The sequence below is a fragment of the Salvelinus namaycush genome, chromosome 18 (genome assembly GCF_016432855.1).
Source record: "Salvelinus namaycush isolate Seneca chromosome 18, SaNama_1.0, whole genome shotgun sequence".
Taxonomy (NCBI): domain Eukaryota; kingdom Metazoa; phylum Chordata; class Actinopteri; order Salmoniformes; family Salmonidae; genus Salvelinus; species Salvelinus namaycush.
In genome coordinates this window covers 3,100,279-3,107,657 of record NC_052324.1, presented here as the reverse complement: position 1 = coordinate 3,107,657, position 7,379 = coordinate 3,100,279, and positions in this window count along the sequence as shown.

The following is a 7,379-nucleotide window of genomic DNA, read 5'->3' as shown; positions in this document are numbered from 1 at the left end:
GTGAGATGTTACCCCACTCTTCCACCAAGGCACCTGCAAGTTCCCGGACATTTCTGGGGGGAACGGCTCTAGCCCTCACCCTCCGATCCAACAGGTCCCAGACGTGCTCAATGGGATTGAGATCCGGGCTCTTCGTTGGCCATGGCAGAACACTGACATTCCTGTCTTGCAGGAAATCACGCACAGAACGAGCTGTATGGCTGGTGGTATTGTAATGCTGGAGGGTCACGTTAGGATGAGCCTGCAGGAAGGGTACCACATGAGGGAGGAGGATGTCTTCCCTGTAACACACAGCGTTGAGATTGCCTGCATTGATAACAAGCTCAGTCCGATAATGCTGTGACACACCGCCCCAGACCACGATTGACCCTCCACCTCCAAGTCGATCCTGCTCAAGAGTACAGGCCTCGGTGTAACGCTCATTCCTTCGACGATAAATGCGAATCCGACCATCACCCCTGGTGAGACAAAACCGCGACTCGTCAGCGAAGAGCACTTTTGTTTTTGGTCCAGCGACGGTGGGTTTGTGCCCATAGGCGACGTTGTTGCTGGTGATGTCTGATGAAGACCTGCCTTACAACAGGCCTACAAGCCCTCAGTCCAGCCTCTCTCAGCCTATTGCGGACAGTCTGAGCACTGATGGAGGGATTGTGCGTTCCTGGTGTAACTCAGGCAGTTGTTGTTGACATCCTGTACCTGTCCCGCAGGTGTGATGTTCGGATGTACTGATCCTGTGCAGGTGTTGTTACACGTGGTCTGCCACTGCGAGGACGATCAGCTGTCCGTCCTGTCTCCCTGTAGCCGTGTCTTAGGCTTCTCACAGTACGGACATTGCAATTTATTGCCCTGGCCACATCTGCAGTCCCCATGCCTCCTTGCAGCATGCCTAAGGCATGTTCACGCAGATGAGCAGGGGACTCTGGGCATCTTTCTTTTGGTGTTTTTCAGAGTCAGTAGAAAGGCCTCTTTAGTGTCTTAAGTTTTCATAACTGTGACCTTAATTGCCTACTGTCTGTAAACTGTTAGTGTCTTAACGACCGGCGCATGCTCCACAGGTGCATGTTCATTAATTGTTTATGGTTCATTGAACAAGCATGGGAAACAGTGTTTAAACCCTTTACAAGGAAGATCTGTGAAGTTATTTGGATTTTTACGAATTATCTTTGAAAAACAGGGTTCTGAAAAAGGGACGTTTCTTTTTTTCCTGAGTTTACTTGTCAGGTCTGTGTGTTCATTTTATGCCTGCTATGGAAGAGACAGAAGAATGCGCAATCATGAGGGGATATAGAGAGCAGCTGTTGCTTCGCAAGCTACCTGAAAATTCAAGACCTAAGTAATTGATAGTTGGTATTCCGCAGTCATAAAAGTATGCCTTATTTACTTTGAAGTACTACAAAATAGTGATTTTGTCAGACAGCATAGGCAGCAGCTCTGTAGACTTGAAATGAAATAATAAAGTCATCAAATAAAACAAATTTAATGTACACAACAACTGAAATATTTTAATTCAAGTAAAGTTGTGAATAAATTATGGTTAATAAGTGATAAATCAAATCAAATCAAATTTTATTTGTCACATACACATGGTTAGCAGATGTTAATGCGAGTGTAGCGAAATGCTTGTGCTTCTAGTTCCGACAATGCAGTAATAACCAACAAGTAATCTAACCTAACAATTCCACAACTATTACCTTATACACACAAGTGTAAAGGGATAAAGAATATGTACATAAAGATATATGAATGAGTGATGGTACAGAACGGCATAGGCAAGATGCAGTAGATGGTATAGAGTACAGTATATACATATGAGATGAGTAATGTAGGGTATATAAACATAAAGTGGCATAGTATCACCATGTAGTGATAACCAGTCCGTCACTACCATCATGAGATTTTTATTAATCGTTTTATTCTGTGTTGTTACAGCATTCAACCCACATAATGTATATTTTTTATTATAGAAATGGAAAACCATGATTATTTTTTACTAATCTAACCGAAACTGAACAGAGCTCAAAAAGCACTAATCGCTCAGAACTAGATTTTAATTTAATTCAACTACCACCAAGCTACTGCAAAATGTAGATAAATGGTGTAGTGCTATTTTTTTTAGGTGAGGGAGCGCAAAAAAATATTTAAATAACGTCATCAGTTCATCAATCAAAGTTTGTTCTGACAGATATAGACTATTGAATAGCCTATCATTATAGAATATTCATAAAATGCATCCTCCAATTGCAACATCTGCCTATGCCCACACTTAGGCATACCTCATTTCAAAACAGGCCATCATTACTGTCAATTGTGAATTATAATTATTTATAATTTTACCGGTTAAAAGTCCAAACTGCATCTGCATGCTAATCAATCGATTGACCTAAATCAGTTGGGAATATGCATTTACCTTATTAACTACATGACCAAACGTATGTGGACACCTGCTTGTCAAACATCTCATTCCAAAGTCATGGGCATTAATATGGAGTTGGTCCCCCATTTGCTGCTTTAACAGCCACCACTCTTCTGGGAAGGCTTTCCACTAGATGTTGGAACATTGCTGCGGGGACTTGCTTCCATTCAGCCACAAGAGCATTAGTGAGGTCGGGCACTGATGTTGGGCGATTAGGCCTGGCTCGCAGTCGGCGTTCCAATTCATCTGAGGTGTTCGATGGGGTTGAGGTCAGGTCTCTGTGCAGGCCAGTCAAGTTCTTCCACACCGATCTTGACAAACCATTTCTGCATGGACCTCGGTTTTTGCACGGGGGCATTGTCATGCTGAAACTGGAAAGGGTCTTCCCCAAACTTTTGCCACAAAGTTGGAATCACAGAATCATATAGAATGTCATTGTATGCTGTAGCGTTAAGATTCCCCGTCACTGGAACTAAGGGGCCTAGCCCGAACACCATTATTCCTCCTCCACCAAACTTTACAGCTGGCACTATGCATTGGGGCAGGTAGCATCCTCCTGGCATCCACCAAACCCGGATTTGTCCGTCTGACTGCCAGATGATGAAGTGTGATTACTTCAGGGAACATGGTTCCATTGCTCGGGAGTCCAACAGTGGTGAGCTTTACAAAACTCCAGCCGACGCATGGCATTGCGCTTGGTGATCTTAGGCTTGTGTGCAGCTGTTCGGCCATGGAAACCAATTTCATGAAGCTCCCGACGAACAGTTCTTGTGCTGACGTTGCTTCCAGAGGCAGTTTTGAACTCGGCAGTGAGTGTTGCAACTGAGGACAGACGATTTTTACGCGCTACGCACCTCAGCCCTTGGTTGTCCCGTTCATTGAGCTTGTGTGGCCTACCACTTTGCTGCTAAGCTGTTGTAGATCCTAGACGTTTCCACTTTACAAAAACAGTACTTAGAGTTGACCGGGGCAGCTCTAGCAGGGCAGAAATTTGACGAACTGACTTGTTGGAAAGGTGGCATCCTATGACACTGTCATATCGAATGTCACTGAGCTCTTCAGTAAGGCCATTTTACTGCCAATGTTTTTCATTGGAGATTGCATGGCTGTGTGCTCGATGTTATACACCTGACAGCAACGGGTGTGGCTGAAATAGCCGAATCCACTAATTTGAAGGGTTGTCCACATACTTTTGTATATAGAGTGTATATATTAGATCCAAATACACCAATAAACAAACAAAGCATATATCCTGCCTAGTGGCACGCTCTGTTGAGTTTTGGCGCATGAGAAAACATTAGTGACTATTCAGCTTCAGCTTTTTTTCATCATAAAATCTCAGAATGAGGAGGTGTTTTTTGTGAACGTTATATGCCTACTATGCTATGCTATTATATTCGGTTATGTTATGTAAAATTAAAATAATCATGTGATCTTGCGAGACATTGATTCATCTTTGATCTAACTTTACTAAACGAGCACCATTGAGAGATGTGATAATATTCTATTTGTAATAATAATAATAATGAGTGATGAGTAGGACTTATTATGCTTTTTTTTGGGGGGGGGGGGGGTGTCCAGCAACATTAAGGCAGTTATGTACAATTTAAAATTTGACATGATATTACATTTCATAACACATTTCACAACACATTAAGTGTCTGACCTCAGGCCACTACTTTACTGTCACATATCTACAATACAAAATCCATGTGTACTTGTGTGTAGAGTGCGTGTCTTATCATGTGTATGTTTATCTGTGCCTGTGTGTGTGTGTGTCTTCACAGTCCCCGCTGTTCCAAAAGGTGTATTTTTATCTGTTTTTTAAATCTGATTCTACTGCTTGCATCAGCTACCTGATGAGGAATAGAGTTCCATGTAGCCATGGCTCTATGTAGTACTAGGCATATACAGTAGCCAAAAGATCTTGATGAGTGTTATTTTAAGCAATTTGAGTGACCTTCATGGTACTGAAACAATAGCGCCACTTTAGCATTGTTAATGATAGTTGTGCCTGTTCATGCACTCTTCATTGCTTGTGTTGGAAAGGTTTTTTTCTGCAGCTATTTCAGCTGTGCGATGTGATTTGAACCACTATGACTTTGGACAAACACCGTTCGTTTGAAAGTGTCAACCCTTGAGACTTGTAGACTGACTGATGTGTGACAGCACATGTTTTGCAGCCCAGCTTACCTTCTTTACAATCTATCCATGGGTATGCCTCCTGTTTGTTCCTCCACATACTGTTTGTCCATACATCAGTGCATAGTAACAGGCCTATTGGTGCCTTGGTGGTGGTACCAGCTGCAGGGAGAGGAGCTGTCCTGTCATCTGAGGGAACCGAGGTAGCTGAGGTGGTGGTGGGATTGGTAGCTGAAGACATGTTGGGATCGGTAGCCGAGGTGTTGGCATGAGGTGGTGTGATCGGGAACTGTCAGTGTTGCGGAGATTGGGCCAGGACCCGGGGACTGGGAGGGAGCTGTCAAGGTCGTGGTGGGGGCTGCCATGCTAATAGCCAGGTCAGATGAGGAAGGAGCTGGATCAGGATCAGAATCTTCACCTATGTCGACTTGCTGACTGTTGTTTGTGCTTTTGTTTGGCCTATTTGTGGTGGTAGTTGCTGCAGCTTTTGCATATATTTTTAAATAATGCACCAGTGCTTATTTGTTTTGTCGCCATTATGCCAAAAAAATGTGCCTCTGCTAAACGTGCATGCTGGAAAGTGAGGTAATGATGATGCAAGTCTAAGGATTTTTTTTCAACCTTCTGATTGGCCAAAGTGGCCAAGCCTCTGATGGCCCTCCGTATTGCACACACATAGCCTACAGTTCTTCATCATTCTCGCCACCGCCAGGGAGAAGACTGGGAAGAAACCACCATTTACCTGCCTCTAGGCTGCTATACATATTTATTTGGTTTGTCATTCTACAGTTTTTCATGGAATTTTTATGATAACTAAATATAGTTCATTTAGCATTTATCAGAATGCATTTTCCAGAAATAGTTTCACCAGCTTTGTGTAATCTCAAATTGAAAAAAGTGAGGGAGTGTTGCTACACACATGCTACTCCCCAACACAGGTTAGTTGAAATGTTACTGATAGTCTGTAGACTGTCTGTAGAGCATCTACAGATGTACTATCCAAACAAAGTGTTATCGCATTATCACTTGAAGAAGTAAAACAACTTTTACTTCTTCAAATTACTAAGATATTGCATTTTATCCATATCTGTTTCCTTCAACTAGGACACTCAAGACCCTCCAAATCACTACTGCTAATATACTCGAATCACTCTCAAACAATGTTCTGCTTTTCTCCCTATTGCTGTCACGCTTGTTGAAATGAGTGGACCAAGGCGCAGCGTGCGTAGAGTTCCACATTATATTTAATAGTGAAACTTACAACCAAAACAACAAAGAATAAAACAAACGTGCAGTATTGCAGTGCTCAAGGCAACTATACAAAAACAAGATCCCACAAAAAAAAACAGTGGGAAAAGGCTGCCTAAATATGATCCCCAATCAGAGACAACGATAGACAGCTGCCTCTGATTGGGAACCATACCAGGCCAACATAGAAATTAAAAAACTAGACTACCCACCCTAGTCACACCCTGACCTAACCAAAATAGAGAATAAAAAGGATCTCTAAGGTCAGGGCGTGACAATTGCAAGGTTTCAAAACAAAACACACATGATAACTTTCTCCATATTGGAAGGCAGTGTTTAAATGTTTGTCTACCCTAACAATGTTACTCTATATTTGTATTACCAATCTCTGTTGGATATTCACTTTCTGCTTCACACTTATTAAATGTCTATTATTGTAGGATAAACATTTAATGCGTCGAGTTTATCATCGGCCAATTCAGAAGGGAAGAGATAAACTTTGGAGGGACATTATCGAACAAAACAAACATTTCTTGTGGGAGTCCTGGGAGTGCATTCCGACGAAGATCAGCAAAGGTAAGTGAAGATTTATAATGCTTTTTATGAGTTTTGTTGACTGCACAATTTGGCGGGTAACTGTATGGCTTGCTTTTGTGGCTGAACGCTGTTCTCAGATTATTGAATATTGTGCTTTTGCCGTAAAGCTTTTTGAAATCTGACACAGCGGTTGCATTAAGAACAAGTGTATCTTTAATTCTATGTAAAGCATGTATCTTTCATCAAAGTTTATGATGAGTATTTCTGTTATTTGACGTGGCTCTCTGCAACTTCTCCGGATATTTTGGAGGCATTTCTGAACATGGCGCCAATGTAAACTGAGGTTTTTGGATATAAATATTAACTTTATCGAACAAAACATATATGTATTGTGTAACATGAAGTCCTATGAGTGTCATCTGATGAAGATCATCAAAGGTTAGTGATTGATTTTATCTCTATTTCTGCTTTTTGTGACTCCTGTCTTTGGCTGGAAAAATAGCTGTGTTTGTCTGTGACTTGGCTCTGACCTTACATAATCGTTTGTGGTGCTTTCGCTGAAAACCCTTTTTGAAATCGGACACTTGGGTGGGATTAACAAGAAGATTACCTTTAAAATGGTATAAGATACATGTATGTTTGAGGAATTTTAATTATGAGATTTCTGTTGTTTGAATTTGGCGCCCTGCACTTTCACTGGCTGTTGTCATATCATCCCGTTAACAGGATTGCAGCCATAAGATTAATAGAAAATGACTCAAGTAAAAGTTGAAAGTCACCAAGTGAAATTCTACTTGTCTAAAAGTATTTGATTTAAAATATACTTAAGTATCAAAAGTAAAAGTATAAATAATAAAAAAAATCCTTATTAAAACTTCTTATGGCTGGGGGCAGTATTGAGTAGCTTGGATGAATAAGGTGCCCAGAGTAAACTGCCTGCTACTCAGTTCCAGTTACTAATATATGCATATTATTAGTATATTTGGATAGAAAACACTCTGAAGTTTCTAAAACCGTTTGAATGATGTCTGTGAGTATA